Raw genomic sequence first — 17,409 nt, forward strand, 5'->3', positions numbered from 1 at the left:
CTGGGGAGTACTTGACAGGCAGAATGCTAGTCCATGAACTGCACAGTGCTCTTGCGACGCTCTCTGGGGACCCCGTGAAGCTGACAGGATATTAACGCTGTATAGCTGCTGTGGGTACCGATGACATTTGCCCTGTAGCAGGTGGCCACAAATAAACACTAGTTGCAAAGATGTTGAAATGGCTGAGGGCCGGCAGGTGCCTGTGGAGAGCAGCAGCTGAGGCTACAAAGGATTTAGTGACTAGATCCGCGAGGACAGCCCGGTGTGCGGAGCAGTCTCGAGGTAGGGACACACGTGTCTTCACTCAGGTAGCACGTGGAGACGGTGGCGATGCCCACACGGGGCCGCCCTCCCTTGATCCCCGTGCCGTGGACAGCGGCCTCCCAGGGCCAAGGAGAGGCAGCCGAGGCCACCGTGGGAACCCCGCTGCTGAAGGGGCAGGGGCTCAAGACCCAGAAGGGTGGCATTCTGGGGGGGAAGCACCCCCCGAAACTACCATCATAGCCCCCTCTCTCCTTCTCCCACCCGCAGCTGGCTTCCCGAGGGAGCCCAGGACGCACGCACAACCGTGAGCAGGCATTTGAGGGACTGTGGATGGCAGGGCGCGGGGGACTCGTGGAGCTTGAAGCAGGACAAACGGACGCCCCCCTGCCCAGTTTGAGCCTGAGCGTCCCATCCCCTCCCTGCCAAGAGCCTGCAAGGTGTACCCTCCACACAAAGCCGCCGCGGGAGGGGCCCCAGGCCCCTTGCTCGTGAGCGACCGCCCAAGCGTGGCCTCTGCACTTTGAAGTCTTGGAAGCAGATGTGAAGCGCTGTCACTTCAAAGCCTGCTTTGCTGGAGGGGCCCCGAGTTCACCTGGAGGCCTCAGACAGCCTTTGTTCTGGGGGCCGTCGCTGGAGCAAACGCCACCACGACGCTCCGTGTGGGGGGAAGCCGTCGAGTCGGGGTTCCGGGGGGCGCCGACAGTCACGCCAACCCCACAAAGCGCGCCCCCCGGTGAGAGACCTCTTCTCTAGGGACAGCTTGGGCGGTGCTTCCGGCCCGGTGACGGCCACAGCCCTGTGTGCGTCCGGTGGAGGCCACGCGGGCTCAGGAGCGATGCGCAGGCATGAGGCCGGACTGGGCTAAAGGCACATGGTCCCGGGATCAAAGACCGCAGGCTCCAAGCCGCTTCTCAGGGGTGGTGCGTTCGGCGTGGCGGGACTCTGACTTGGGGAGCAGACTGTGTCCAGGAACCCAGGGATCGTGTGGGAGGTTCGGGGTCAAACCGCAGCTCTGTCAGTGGGTGCTGGGGTTTCCCCGCAGGGCAGGGAGGCCTTATGAACTAGAAGCCTGGCACCGGGTCGGCGGGGAGACCTCGCCCTCCGCAAGGGCTGCTGGGCTCCGGGCTCTGGGTGTGGCCACCTCCGGGGGCAGATACGGGCCCCTTTGCGGTGCTTTTCCTCCGGTTTCCGTAGCCGCGGAGCCGAGCTCTCACAGACGGGAACCCAGTGCCGCCGAGCGGGCCGTGGCAGAAAGGCCCAGTCAGGAAGCATGCGGGGAACTTGGCAGGAGGAGACCCGGGAATACCTGGGGAGGAGAACCCAGCCGAAAAATGGACTCCCTGCCCTGAGGGCCTCGGAGCAGCCGGGCAGCGAGTCCTCCTTGAAGGGGGCCTGGGTGCACCCCACGCGGTCCACCCGGAGGAGAGCAGGCAGAACGCTGGGTCAGCAGCTCACGCCACTCGGCTGGGCCTACTCCGGGAGGAGGGGTTGGGGCTGCGTATGTGGCTGGCCCCGAGAGGTAGAGAGGCCGAGTCTGAGTCAGGGTGGGAAGCCACAGAGGGCAGAGTGACTGGCCTCATTCTAGGAAGGAAAGCAAAATGGGCAGATGGAGAAAGTCCCTGGGAGCAGAGAGAGCCGGGGACCTTGGTGCCCAAGTGGGGGGCCTTTAGAGAAGTCAGACCCAGCGTCTTTGCCTTGAAGTGCCTTGGAGAGTTTCCAAGGGCATGGAGTGCGTTCAGGGTGGGGCGAGGGGGCAGGCCGAGGGCGGTGGGCCTGCGAAGTGGGCTTTCCGTGCCCAACCGATGGTCCTCGGCTTTGGGAACTGGATGATGCCGGAGATCAGCCGAGAAGGCCGCAGCGTCAGTGACTCAGTGACGTGAATGAGTGGTTTGATTCCAAGGGGTGTGCACATCATCTCCCCAGGGCTCCCACCTCCCTCAGGTAGGGGACTTGGGGCCTGTTACGGACTGAATGTTTGTGTCCGCACCCCCCCCCCCGCCCCCGCCCCTTGCCTCCAATAGGATGGTATTTTAGGAGGTGGGGCCTTTGGGAGGTGACTAGGTCGTGAGGGTGGGGCCCTTAGAAGCCGATGAAAGAGACCCCAGAGAGCAACTTGCCCCTCCTGCCACATGAGGACACAGCGAGCAATCCTAGTCCGGGAAGAGACAGGGGGTCTCCACAGAATCCGACCATGCTGGCGCCCTGCTCTTGGATTTCTAGCCTCCAGACCTGTGGAGAAATGAATGCTTGTTTTTGGAGCCCCCAGCCTATGGTGTTAGGTCACAGCAGCCGGAGCTAAGAGGGGACCCAACGTACCAAAGAGTTGTTTTTGAGATCGAGAAAGTGTTATTTACCAAAATCCCCTGCAGAAAGGAAAGTATTTGGGAAAGCCCAGAAAGGGAGGAAGGAGGAAGGGAGAGGAGAGAGGGTTAGAAGGATGGCAGAGGGCATGTGTGACCCAGAAAATCTGTATTAAATGATGGAAAGTCGTGCAATGCCCATCATGAGCAGACGTGCAAGCAGGGATGGGAGGCTTAGCAGCCGGCAGCTGGCTGTCAGCCAAGGAGTGTGTGGTTGTCACAGTGTGGGCTCTGTTCCCCCTCAAGGCTGTCACCGGGGTCCCAGTCAGGCTTATCCAAGCCTGCAAGAGGCAGGGAGCCAGGGTGACCCTGGGGGACTGAAGGTTGCTTGGTGTCTGTGGGATCAAAGCCGGCCACGGCCACCCCCATGGGCCGAGCCCTGGACTCCCTGAGACCACCTCCCCACCTTGGCCGGAGCTGGCCATGGCCCTGAGCTACACTCAACCCGGGCTCCCAAGACCGTGGTGACAGCCAGACTGAGAATGAGGAGAGCTCAAGAGCTGGGTCAAAAGGTCAAGGCTAACTCCTGGCTCCAGCCCTGACCACGTGTGTCCGTGGCTGGGTGACCCCACGCAGTGTGCCATACTTCAGCTCTGCCCAGGATGCAGCAACCCATGCGAAGTGCCTGGCACTGGCGAGGGCTCAATAAATAGAATTTATTTAGAATTAGAATTGAAATTACTTCTAATTAGAATTGAATTAGAATTAGGATTGTGGTTAAGTTCTTTTTTAAAAAAAAGAGGAAGTGGTGGCCAGTTGCTGTCAGTGTAGGTCATACGTCTCCAATCAATTTTGTACCATGGGTTCCTCCTGCAGTCTGGAGAGGCTTGTGGGCTTTCTCCAGAATAGCAGTTTTATTACTTCTTCTTGAAGATTTATTTATTTATTTGAGAGAGAGCGAGGGAGCACGCAAGCAGGGGGAGGAGCAGAGGGAGAGGGAGAGAAAGCATCTCAAGCAGGCTTCCCACTCAATGCGGATCCCGATGCGGGGCTTGATCCCACGACCCTGACATCACAACCCGAGACAAATCAAGAGTCGGATACTCAACCGACTAAGCCATCCAGGGGCCCCCAGTCTAGCAGTTTTAAATGCATAATGTAAAATGTGTAGAATCACGAAAGAAACCTAATGTATTGAAATAACAGTTACCGAAATTTAAAAGTTGTGCTATGGCCATGTGTGCTTCTGTATTCAGGCCTTGCATAGGAAGGTCTGGTACCATGCTTAATAGCTATCAGAATTTTGAATTTGTGATGGGCTGAGCTGAGATAATATTTTGAGATTTCTGCAGCAACTGTGTGATGTGAGTGGTGTGAAACTGGTTGTGACTTCTGTTGGCGGCAAAGTCCCAGGGACCGTCGACACGACTGTGGTGTGATGCCTGCTCGCACGATGGAAGGAAATGCTAATTTCAATTAGCAATTAGTGAAAATAAGTGTGTAATGGTTTTCCCCAGCCAGTTCATGACTCCTCTGAGTGTGACGCCTGACCTTCATGTTAAGGACTCCTGGTTTAGGCAGAATACCTGGAAACAGATGTTCTCGCTCTGGAGAAGGGTCACTTGTGTGCCCTCTTGGTTATGCAAATGTGGGCCATCGGAGTGCCATCCTTTTCCTCTTGGGGTTGTGGGCAGTGGGGCTTAGCAGACACCGGAATGCCCTGGCTGGTGTGCAGCATTGTAGGGTGGGGCTCTCTGGGGGAGTTCTGATAGCAAGGACACCCCCATATCCGCACCCCTGATCTCTGAGAGGCAGAGTCAGACATACCTGTTCAGGTGTGCTAGGGGTGACCCAAGGAGCCGTGGCTGGGAAGAACAGTGAGGACCTCGAATAAATCACGTTGAGTAAAGGGGGGAGGCTGGCATGCTGTTCTCATTTCAAAGGGGGAGGTCTGAGGCCTGCGTGGCATGTGGCTGATGCGTGAGGTCCCTTTCCACCCAACCACCCTGCCCCCAGGATGGTGATTTAGGAAATGATGGCTGGGGGGCGGGGGGGGGGGAGGGAAGCGGCCTATAAAGAGCCATAAACAAACCTGAAACGAGATCACCAAGGGCATCCCAGGCTTGGGGCAGTGGCATCCTCCGTGGGAGCGAGCTTCAACAGTGACACCTAGTGACAGCAGGGGGCAACAGTAGCCGTGGGCTCTTGGGACCCCGCTTCTTTGGGCTAAGGAGGTCCCTTGGGTTTGGGGACATTGGGGCCACCCCCTGCCCAGTGAATTTGGACAAGAAAAAAAAAAGGTAAACCTATTTGTGATCTAAGTCGGTGAAGTGAGTCATACCAGCTACATCACTATCGTCATGCTGTGTACGATGTTTTATTTTTATTACTGTTCCTCCAATGTGTTGATGTAATGAGTTCCACTCTCAGGGGATGACCTTGCCTAGACGTATGTAAAAGTTTAGGGGCACATTATTGTCACGCCGTAAAGCATGCCAGCGATCCAGTCTTTGGCAGGATGGTGAATTGTTTCCCTACTCCTCACTCCCTCCTCCAGTGCCCCCTTCCCCTGCTCACTGCTCCCCACTCAACCCAGGCCATCTGTCCTCCTTCATCGTCTGCTCCTAAGAGTCATTGCTCCTCATATAAGTGCCTGGCCATATGGTTTTTCTGTCTTGGGATATTTACAGTGAAACTGGGAGAAAGCTGTAATTCCGACAAGAGAGCAAAGGGGAGACACTTTTAGGGATATCCTTTCCTCCCCCACCCCCCAACATTTAGCATTTAAAGTTGTGACAAAAAGCCTGCACAAGTGAGGTGCTGTGCTGATTCCCAAGGCTGTGGGGCATCTGGAATCAGCAAACCTGGAGAGGGGGCTGCACGAGGCAAGTGAGAGGTCCCTTGTCAGAGGATGGGGCTCAGGTGCATTTTAAATTTCTGTGCATTATAATCTGTCTCCACTATGCTTGGCTTTCCATAAAGTCCCCCACACTCAGCAGCCTTGTGACAGTTGTCCTTTATGGGACAAAGGAAGCAGGGAGATTTCTCATGTGGGGTCAGACCCACAGACTTGTAGGACCAGGGCTAAGATGGAGAATCATACAGTTTCCCCTGAGACTTCTAGAACTGTGGTGGGGAGTGCCAGGGTCCCACTGACGCAGGATGAAATCACAAACCCTTCTGTTTGGAGAGTAAAGGGAGGATGACCCCATAAAGCTGAGAACTTGGGGCCAGCTATAGGTGTGTCCAGGACTTGCCTTCAAAGTGAACTGCTTCACAGGTGTGGAAACATAAAACGGAGGCACGAGTGACCCCTGCTTTCTGATTCCCAGGGAAAGAAATACTCTTTCCTGGGCAGCACTCTGGGTCTCTGAGCCCTGGCCCGTCCTCCCCAATCCCCTCGGGCCCCTCACAGATCCTGCACCATCCCAGGGTGACCCCTCTGCTCCCCAGCAGAGGTTAGCGCAAGCCCACCTGCTAGCCTCCGGCCGATCGGCCCCTGGAGGGAACAGACTTACTCTCTCCCTGTCTGTTCCGCCCTGTTTGGCCCTCCATGGCACTCTGCACCAGGCGAGGAGTTCTAAATAGAGATGGTCCTTCCTACTTGTCACAGCGAGGGCTCACATCTTCTTTCCATTCCCGTGTGCCTGGTTCAGGCTGGGCACACAGCAGAGCCCTCAAATACCTGGGGATTGACAGCTGCAGACGCCACCGTGGCCCCAGCCCTTCCTACAAACTAGGGGCGATTGGAGGCTTGGCTCCCCCTGGATCTGGGGTGCCCATAGCACCTGCTGAAGATAACAGAAAGCCAGGGTCCTGGCCCAAGCCCTTCATCCCAGCTGGGTGAGGGAGCCTTGGCCGCCCGTGGTAGAGGTGATAGTAATGCTGGGGTGACTGGTAAGTCTCATATCAACACTTACAAATAAAGTCCCACTTCTCTTGAAGTTCAAAGAACAACCGTAAGCCCCCAACATGGGAAAGGGCACCTGTGCCTTGGGATAAAATTTCTGGTGATAGCGTCACACAGGGATTCAAAAAGTGCCGAATTTGAGTAACAGACTTGAGGGGAGGTCGTAGGCCCTGCAAGTCTCTGGTGACTTAAACTGTGGTCCCAGGGATGACGAAGACGTAGACCTCGGAGACCCTGGTGAAAAGTTGAGATAGAAATGTCCCATAAAATGTGAAAGTAGAAACAAGCAACATTTCCAAATTAATGTATTTATTATTTACCTCCTATGGAATTCAAATAGATATATTTTTTTTAAGATTTATTTACTTATTAGACAGAGAGAGACAGCCAGCGAGAGGGAACACAAGCAGGGGAGTGGGAGAGGAAGAAGCAGGCTCCTAGCGGAGAAGCCTGATGTGGGGCTCGATCCCGGAACGCCGGGACCACGCCCTGAGCCGAAGGCAGACGCTTAACAACTGCGCCACCCAGGCGCCCCTCAAATCGATATTTACAAACACACACACATGAACTACTACAAGAGACATTTAAACAGTTGCATGCATAGCCTCATAGTATATTCAAGTTGCATCTTCTCATTTGGAAAAATAGTTTCTTTTGTGTGTGCTTCTTCTTTTTTTTTTTAAAGAAAAAGATTTTATTTATTTATTTGAGAGCGAGAGAGCATGAGCAGAGGGAGGAGCAGAGAGAGGGGGACAAGCAGACTTCCTGCTGAGTGTGGAGCCCAACACGGGGCTCGATCCCAGGACCCCGAGATCATGACCTGAGCTGAAGGCAGACGCTTCACCGACTGCGCCCCCCAAGCAAACTGTGTGCGCATCTTCTTAATGGCCAAGTGGGAGATCCCTCGTATTCAGGGTCGCCTTAGTTTTGGGCCCGGATGGCATGTGCCCAGGGTTCCTGGAGAAACCCAGGTCTGGGTAGGTGAAGCAAATCCAGACTCTTCTGGTGGGCTATGGAAGCAGATGGGGGTGGCATTGCCCTAGGGACAGTGTCTGGGCTAATGCCTGCTTCCCCGCCATGGCTAAGCGACCCAAAGGCCCAGGGCTGGGGATCACCCCCAGCATCACACTGCCATCCGTTCTCTCTCCTGGAGGGAAGTCGAGGGAGGCCCCAGGTGGCTGCAGTCACCTGCAGGGGTGCCCTCAGCAACTCCTCTGCAACTTGGAGCTCCTCTTATTTTCTTGGGTTAGCTCACGCTGGTTTCTCTTGCGGGCAACGAAGAGCCCTCCTGTTGGGGAATGAAGTTTCCTGCTCCAGAAGGACAAAGGCTGGTTGTGGGGAGAGGGGATGGGGGGGCCCCCCTAGGGTGCAAGTGAGACTAGGAGATTCCCTCTCTGATGGAGGATAGGAAGGGGGTGTCATATGAACAGACCCTTTCCACAAGCCTCAGAGCTACAAGGGTAAGCCCTTTTTGATAATCCTTGGGAAACACCGATTAGGGTCTTTTCTTGGATGGAAACCCTCTGGGGTGGCCATAGATTACCCCCAGGGGGAGGCACAGATTCTTCCCTTTCCTGGGGTCCAGGAGGCAGAAGCCTGATGTGGGGGCTGGGGACACCTCCAAGGGCCCTGTCCACAGAGACCGGAATGGTCTCCCCAGGGGGATGTGTAGGAACAGGGAGGCTGCTCCGAGTTCACTGGGTGCTTGTGAGCGGCATCTGGTGGAGTGTTCTGTCTCCACTATGACCAGCGTAGGGGCTGCCTGGTCCAGGTGTGGCACCTGGCGGCTGCCACCTGAGGGTAAAGGAGGTGACGGGAATCTCCCGCTTCCCCACATCTCCAGGCCATTCTCACTGTCCTCAGGCCTCGGCTTCGACATACATCTCTCTGGAAAGCCTTCCCTGACCCCTAAGCCCCAGTGAGGCCCTTCCTCTATGTCCTCACGGTATTCTGGCTTCTCACATGGAATTGAGGTGCGTGAGGGTCTTTGGTTGCAGGGAACTCACTCAGATTACTTCAAGAAAAACAGATGATGATGGTAACTACACAATTTTATAAATTGACTAAAAATTATTGTGTTGTTGAATAAGGAAGCCGGGAAGGCAGGAAAGCAAGCTGCTTCATTGTAAAGATGTATGTGGAAATAAAGACAACAGGACTCTCAGCTCCATTGCAAGGCCGGGACAGACCCACAGCAAGACCTCCCTGGGCGGGCCTCATGGGGCCTGGAACAGGGCTCAGTTCTTGGGAGGGCTGGAAGTTTCCAGAATGTTTACTGACTCCGCTCTCCCCTTCCAGCCTTTCAGCTCTGTCTCCTGCCAGCCCCACCCCTCCTAGCGGCCCCTCTCTCTGCTGGCCCGTCCACCTGTGTTGATCGCCGGCTTTCTGAGGCCCGGGCGCCTGTGGGTCAGGCGCTCACTGCCGATCCAGTCAACTACGGCAGGGGCGCCATGGGGCCACGCGGTGCGTGACACGGTCACCTATGGAGCTGCTGCCTTCAGCAGGGGCCTGACAGGCGTTCTGAGGCTCGGTGCATCTGTCCCTGCCCCTAAGCCTGGGGCCGCTACCTGCGGTCTTGCTGGAAGTCACTCCCATTTGTAGTCTCTGTGGCCGCTTACGAGCTACAACCACAGAGCCGAGTAGTTACGACAGAGACTGTAGGGTCTGCAGAGCCACAAATATTTCCAGTGGGGCTCTTTGCAGAAGACATTTCCTGACCTCGACGCAGAACCATAAGCTCGTGAGAGCAGAAACCTGGTCTTATTCATACCTGGATTCCCAAGACTGAGCTGCGTGCAGACTGAGAGTAGGAGCTCAATAAATTGTGTCACGTGAACAACTGAACGGCATCGGGCTGCCCTCACTTTAGAATGAGCACCCTTCACACGCTCCCGCCCGTCGGGCAGGGTGACCAGCTGTGCCAGTCTGTCCCTGATGGGGGTTTCCCGGGACGCAGGACGCTCAGTGCAGAAGCTGGGCGAGTCTTGGGCGAACCTGGACAGTGTGTTCACCTCGTGTTGAACGGCCTGGACTTTTTCTAAGTAGAAGCACTGCCCTCTGCATTTTGGCCCATTAATCCTCTCTGGGTGGCTGCAGAGGAGTGCCCGCCCCCCCAGGAATGGTCCCACGCCCACCTGCGGGACAGCGGTGGATTCCAACAACCGGGTGAGAGAGCAAGGTGGCACCTGCTGACTGCGGCCAGGGGGCTGGAGAGCCCGGGGCGGTGGCGATTCTGGATGTCCCTGAATGAAGCAGCAGAGCTGAGGAAGAAGGGCTTCCTGGGAGCTGGAGTCCAGCTGATCTGGGCTGAAAGACAACGAACCCATCGCAGGCAGAGAAGGGAGGCAATGACTTCATTAGTGCACGAGGCTGCTGGTGTCCCGGGAAAACGCGGAGGGGGTCACATGGCTATTCTTGAGCCAATTTCTGTGGCCAGGGGACTGAGGGGTGATCAGCCAGCCTAGGTCATGTGCCCATCTCAGCGGGGGCAAGTGGGAAACCCCTTGTGGCACCAAGAGCATCCAGGGGAATGGAAGAGGAATTCTGGAAGGGAAATCAAGAGGACTTGGTTTGGGTTCCTTGGACAGCAAGGCAGGAAGTAAAGGCTCAAGTGACACTCCTGTGTTAGGGAGGGTGACCCCAGGGAGCAGGAGAAAGGGAAAGGGGAGTGCTGAAGGACAAGCCAGGTCCACGGAGCTGGCCGTGGCTTGGGAACAAACCCAGCTGGGGGCTCAGTCTTGTGGGACCCTCCTCTGAGAAGCTGTATTAATCACTGGTCCTCAGCACAGTCCTTCAGAGGAGAAAATGAGAGGAATTTGTCCACGGGCTCCCTCCCACGTTGGTCCCCTTGCAGTTGCTCACTGCTTGGACTTCCGGCTAAGCTAGCGTGGGTGTGGTGCCCTAATGTCCAGGGAAACCCCAGAGGCGAGAAGTGCACAGCCTGGGCCAGAGGGCCTGGGTTGTGTGTGGGTGAAGCCGGTCCACGTGCATACACAGGCGGTGGTCTCCGTGGTGGCTGGGGCTGGTGGCCAATGGCCCAAAGATAAGTGAGAGGGGTCCAAAGTAGCACACGGGCGTGTCTGATGCGGAGGGGACTCGAGAGTGTGGGGTGGGATAAAGCTAGAGCGACCACCGTCCTTCTCCAGACCAGCGAGGCTCCAGCCTCCAACTGAAGCGGAGACCAGGCTTGACTGCCTTTTGCACAAAGAGATAACCGGGGCTGGGGCAGTCACCGGGCTGAGGGAAGGCCCGCTGTCTCTAGTGAGAACCAAGTCCTTGGCTCCCACAACAAGAAAAGGCAGAATGAGCTCCTCTCTGTGGGATCCAGAGCGGTCTTAAAAAGGTTGCTCAGCAAACATTGCATTAAGCTGAAAGAAGGCGTGAACTCTTCCGACGCTTGTTTTCTTGACCGTAGTAGAGAAATTCGAAAACAGAGCACTTGGGCGTGGTGGTGGAGATCCAAAGATAAACAGCTAGGTTTGAAATTTTGCCAAAGGATTTGGAGGGTTGGGAAGCAGATGGATGGCAGAACATCTGGAAAGAACCAGGATCTGCTCGGCCCCGGCCCACAGCTGAAGGGAGGAGGGAGGATTTGTTCTCACCATGTGCTCTGCTCAGGTCACCATATCCTGCTCAAACCCCAGCCTCCTCTCTGTGCCGGAGCCAGAAGTCACGAAACCCAAGGAGCTGGGTTCCATCCGTTGGCCTCAAAGCCGGGTGAGGAGAGGGTGGCCCTTGGTGGCTGTGTCGGGGGGGGGCTCGGTCACCATCTCCCTGTGCAGGATGATCAAGGCTTCTGTAGTCTGATGGGAGTCGGCCAAGGTCAAAAAGAGGGGTGAAAAGAGTGATACGGGGGAGTCACAACACAATGAGACATTGAGCCTCGATGGCACTGGATGACATCTAATATGAACCCAACACATAACTCCCCCCCGCAACATCCCAGGCTCCCCCTCACAACACGGCACACTGTCCCATCACTTCCTGTTTGTTCTGTCCCACTAGACATGCGCTCTGGAAGGACAAGCCCTGTTCTTGTTCACCCACCACCCCCACACCTGTGCCTGGGGCCGCCACACTGCGGGCTCTCCGCGGAGCCTGGAAGCTTGTGTTTGTGTCTCGGGCTAAGTGGCGGTGTGCCCGGGCCAGGAGGCTGGCTGGCAGGTCTGTGTGCTCCCAGAGGGCACGGCCAGTGTCCTGCTCATCTGTCCCCATTCCCCGGACAGCGCCCAGCACACAGTAGGGCTCCAAACCATTTGTTGAATGAACAACTGATATAACCTCCTCACATTTCGTTTTTGCTTCCAGCCCAGCCTGTAGCCGGGGTAAGCTGAATGGTGTGCCAAGAAACTTCTCTTAACCGCTAGGAAAACCGACGACTCTCTCTGTGAGGAGACAGGAGTGGAGGTAGTGGTGGGGTTTCCTCACGGCTCCAGCCTCCCGAGGACAAGCAGTGCGGAATGTTTTCACCTGGTTCCCTTGCTCCCCCCACAACCCCGGCACATGGCCACCCTACGAAACTGGTGGAAGACAGCTCTCCTAATCCAGGGCGTCGAATTCCCTAGGCTCCAAGCCACCCGAGGAGGGCCACCCAAGCCCTGGGACTCGGTACAAGTCACCAAAATACTGTTCTTTCCACCTAGGGTTTGCCCCAGTTCTGGTAAATGCAAGTTTTATTACCGACGACAACAGGCAACAACACAAAGACAGAGTCGGAGAAGCTCCAACTGGAAACTTTCCTGGTCTCAGAGGCACAATCTCTGCTCAGCAAAGTCTGGCCCGGGGATCCTCGGCGACAGCAGTCTCCTGGGTAACCATGGGCTAGAATGGGGAGCTCAGGCCTGCTGGGGGTCTCTGGAGCCAGCCAGGCAGGCTGTGTGGGACAGCTCTGTCGTGAGGGGTTCTCGTGGGGCAGGAACGACCTGGGTGGGCACGGGGGCTCCATCCACACAGTGGGCATGGAGGGTGGGCACACCTGGGTTGTCAGGGGCTAGGACGTCCCGTGACACCTGGGAAAAGGGGGCACTGCTGAAACAGGATGCACCTCGCCCCCTCTACCCCCAGACAACAAGTCCCCCAGTCTCCACAGCCCCCGCCTGCCCTGCCCCGCTCAGCTGGACAGTTCTGAACACCCAGAGAATCAGGTTTTTCAGTCTCTTGTGAAATGGGAAGAAAGGACTTTTGCTCCCCGGACTGGTTAGGGCTGCCCCATTTCCAAATTACAATTCCCTAATTTCCGTCACATCGCTGCCCCCTGCTTCCAACACCCTCAGTCCAGAGAGGCCTGAGGGTCCCCCGGGATGGGTCCCTGCGCCCCCTGCTTCCCACAGAAAGTCGTAGCCAGGGCTCCCGCACACTGGAACCTGGGGCCTGTGGCGGCCTGGGGACGCGGATGAACTGTGAACTTTCGCCTTTGCGCAGCTGCCCTGGCAGAGGGTGAGGTCAGGGCTGGTCCTCTTCAAAGCCGGGTGTCCCCACTTTTTTCTCTTCTCCCACCTCACCCTTTCCCTACAAAGCTATTTTACCACCGAGGGAAGATTGGAGGTCCCCAGGAGGTCAGCTCGAGTTTATAACCATAAATCACTCCCAGGTAGTGGGAGCCGGTGGGAATAGCTTCACGTCTGTGGGCGGAGGCAACGTTAGCAGCATCGACCAGCAGGATGGGGGGTGCGTCCCAGACCGTGGAAATGGATACCCTCAGCGCCCCATCTGGTGGGGCCTAAGACACTCCAGGAGCAAAGCCCAGACCTGCAGGCCCTTTGCTGGCACGTCTCCAGGGAGAAGGGAATGAAGGGGTTGGGGGGGGGCGGGGAATCTCGGGTGAGGACACTAGAGGCAGGAAGGAGACAGGGAGAGATGTCAGAGGCAGATGCCCAAAGGACTATGGGAACCTTTGCCACCATCCCCCGGATGTTGTGTGTGTGCAGGATTGCCTCATACTCCTCTAGCTCTTTGGAGCTCCCAGCTGTTCTTAGACATTCTTCCAACTGTTATGAGCTCAACCGAGAGCTTCTTTAATCCCATTGACAGCCAAGTGGGGATAGATATTGTTATCCTCAGTTTACAGAAGGGGAAACTGAGACGAGGAGAGCTTAAGTAGCTTGCTCAGGTTCACTGTTACCACCGTGGCCGCCACCTGAAGACTCCCCGAACAGTTGCACCCCTCCCTGTCCGTGCACACCTCCCCTCCCCTCAGGAGGCGGAGCTCATGTCCCCTCTTTCTGCCCAGAACTGCTGTGACCAATAGAATGAAAAAATGGTGTGCCGGGGGCCTCAAACCCAGGCGTTTTTTTTTTGTTAAGAAGGCCTGGAAGCTTCTGCTTCCTCCCGGTTGGAACCCAGCCCCTGAGATGTGGGGAAGCCCAGGCGGTCACGTGCAGAGGCCCATTTGGAGGAAATCGACTGGCCCAGCCGTGCTCTGAGCTGCTGTGAAGCTCTCTTAGCAGATCTTCTTGCCGCCATAAAGCCCACTCAGCTGACGACAATAAGGCGAGACAAGCTGTCCCCACGGAGCCCTGCCCAAACTGTAAAACCTTGAGCAAATGCTTGCTAATTGCAGCCACAGGTTTTGCAGTGTTTATTTATGTGGCAACAGAGAACCAAAGCCATCACACAGCCAGTAAGTGGTGGCAGTGGGTTCAAACCCAGTTCCGGGGGCCCAGGGTCCGCTCTCTTATGGCCATCGCCCAGGGCTGTATGGCCAGTGTTGACATGTAGGGCGTCATCCGGACCTCTGAGCGTCCTCCCGGAGATGAGACTGCGCAGACTTCCTTTCATGTCTGGGATGCAGTTTGGTTCTCAGTTTCCAGGAGCCTGGGGCATCAGAACATTCTTCCTCATGTGCTCCCTGAATTCCCAGCCCAGCCCGGCGGGGGGTGCAAAGAGCTGGCGTCAGTTCAGATCCACAGCTCCAGCCCTCCTCAGCTAGAGACCGCTGCCTGGGATGCCCCCAGGGGAGCCTGCAAGGCCTGAGCCTCCCCCTCCCTACACCTGCCATTCAAATGTCCATGAAGGCCCCACAGGCTGAGAGAAAAAGAAGTCAGAGAGGTTAAGTGAGGTCCTGGAGGGGGACCTGGGTCCTCCTGCCCGCCCCCCCATCACGCAACGTTAGCTCCAGGGAGACCTGTTAGTGGTCCTTGGGGATCTGAGAAAAGAGAAGGATTGTGCCCACTGGCGCACATACCGAAATAAAGGACTTGCCAAGGAGGTGACCCCAAACCAACTTGTGCGCATCCCCCACTCCAGCTTGCTAACAGGGCAGAACATTTCTAGGGAGAGAACGATCAGAATCCCATGAGCCATGCTTCTGTCTTTTGACTGCTGGAGAGCTTGATACGTGTGCCCTCGTGTTTGGGGGGGGGGGCGCGAGAACCCAGGGTGCGAGAGGATCCTGAGGAAGCTTTGGTGACAGGCTGTGGCTAGAGCTGTCTGCTGGGAGCAAAGAGCCAGGAGGGTTGGCTGTGCCAGGAAAGGCCCACGCTCTGGGAGCCGCTGGCAACAAAGGATGTGGGAATGTTCCGGTAGCTGGTCTGGGTTGCTTAGCTCCAGCCCAAGGAGATCTGAGCCAGCAGTGCGTTCACCTGCCCTGAGTTGCAGTGAGAGGTGAGGATGGGGGGTGGGGTCAAAGACTCCCACAGGTACCCGCCAACACAGGTGCTGCTGCGCCAAGCCCCCCTCCCCGCCCCAGCAGCCTGTGAGGGAGGGGGAGCGTGGGAGCAGCAGGCAGGGGAGAAGAGAAGAGGCTGGCCAAGATCTCCTTCGCCCGCTGCAGGCTGCCCACGGGGCGCAATTTTCAGATGGTGGAGGGGAATGGCTTCTGCTTCAAATGAACTTTAGAATCTGGGTTATTTTTCATAACTAAACTCTGTAATTACCGAAATCGAATTTTTGTTGTAAAAGTGACCCAAGGAATTTTTCTTCTCTAGGATTGACCCCAAAAAACAAGAAATCATCCTTAGATTTCACCCAAGGTCGGGGGGAGAACAAACCCCACTGAGCAGGCTTGAAAAGGAAGTGGGGAAGAAAGAATGAAGTTGTTTTCAGATAATATCCTGCAAGGCTCTCTTGCTGGGACACAAGCAGCAGGAAGAATTCTGGCTAATTGAGCAGAAAGGGATTTATCGACAGGGGGCTGGGTGGCTCAGAGAATCCCGGGAAGGCTGGGGAAACTGCTGCAGTAATCAGTAATTGTGAGGCGACACGGTATCCATGGTTGAAAGCAGGCAATGGGACCATGGAGACGATGCCACCACCTCCCTGCCCACAGATGCTGGCTGATGTGATCTTCGCTGTTCCCATCCAGCGCATTTCTAGCAATTATACAAGGAGAGAGCCTCTGTTTCCATCAGATTGTGTTGGTGGGAAGACCCCAAATACAGGAACAAGGTTCTAAAGCTGGGCCCTCTGTGTGTGTGTGGGGGGGCAAAATTAATATTTACTGAAACGGCGAACCCTTCATTGAAAGTGAAATAATGGCCGAGTTTACCCCAAATGACCAAGATTACATCTTCTGCCACCAGGATGAATGGGGATTTGAAAAGGAGATTGTTGTACAAAATAATTATAGGGGTGCCTGGGTGGCTCAGTCGGCTCAGGTTGTGATCCCAGGGTCCTGGGATGGAGTCCCACATCGGGCTCCCGGCTCAGCGGGTAGCCTGCTTCTCCCTCTGCCGCTGCCCCTCCTCCTGCTTGTGCTCTCTCTCTCTCTCTCTGTCTCAAATAAATGCATAAAATCTTCAAAAAAACAAAACAAACAAAAAACCAAAAATAGATTATTATAGGAAAATCATAATACCTTTTTGCAAAAACCTTTTGCCTGCAAAAAGGTTTTTGGCTGTGGAATTCATACTCACCCAGGGATCATGCAAGAAATGAGCAAAATAAATCAGTGAAAGCCCTAGGCATACACTTGGACCTAGTGGGCCCCTGCTCAGTGAGTGCTGGACAAGGTGCTGGTCAAAGTCACAGCCCCCGCCCCATTTCCTCCCTGCCATCCCTCTTCTCAGCAGTCCTCCTGCAGGGCCGGCCCAGATAGGACGTGTCAGCTTCCAGCGACAGGACTCTATGTCTCTGGGGTGGAAGGCTGGCACCATGACCTTCATCTGCTCCGGTGTCTCCAGCTCTGTTGCTGGAACGTGGGTGGCACGTGGAGAGGATGAGACGCCAGTGGTGGACAGCAGCGTCAGGGCGTCACCGGTGCTCTAGACCCACTGTCCTGGGGCAGCACCGCCCCTCCCTGGAGCCCCAAGTCCTGGTCTTCGAGCCTCCTTCCAGGCCCCAGGACCCCTTAAGGAACTCGGTCCCAGGAAGGCCAAGGGCTGTATCGCACCACAGGGAGTCCTCGGGCCCCTGGAGGGTGTACTTCCCTTCCCCGTTGCCTTTTCCCTCAGCCTGCCATTCCTCCTCATGGCTCTTCAAAGCTCAGATGAGTCCCCAGGGTGGCTGACTGGTCATTGTCTGGTCTCCCTCCTCTGAGCCCCACGCTGCCAGGTCACATGCAACCCATGTTCGGAATGACTTAGTTCAAGCTCTGCAATTCTACAGAGGGGCCGGCCAGAGCCCCGAGGTGGCATCAGCCCTCCACGGCCATACAGCCCACCAGCGGCCAGCACAGGAGTCCAGATGCCCCGCACCCTCCAGACATGGGCCCCATGTCCACTCTGGGGACCCTGCCTACACTCCTCGGGTGTCATATGTGTTATGCCCCCCTTGGCGATGGACTCATTCTCCTTCCTGGGCAGGCAGCGAGGGGTGCCCAGAGCCCACCTGACATCCCTGGGGTGGGCAGGGACTTGTCCACCATTTTCTCCCTAAGCATTTATTGAAGCTCTGAGGTCCCTGCGAAGTAAGACTTCAACACCGGTGGGTGGTAACTCCTTCAGGCAGAAGGCTGAGAAAGGTTTCCATGGAGACCGCCCAGGCTCTGGTTTCCATAGT

The sequence above is a fragment of the Ursus maritimus genome, unplaced genomic scaffold (assembly GCF_017311325.1).
Source record: "Ursus maritimus isolate PB19 unplaced genomic scaffold, ASM1731132v1 scaffold_1, whole genome shotgun sequence".
Lineage (NCBI taxonomy): Eukaryota > Metazoa > Chordata > Mammalia > Carnivora > Ursidae > Ursus > Ursus maritimus.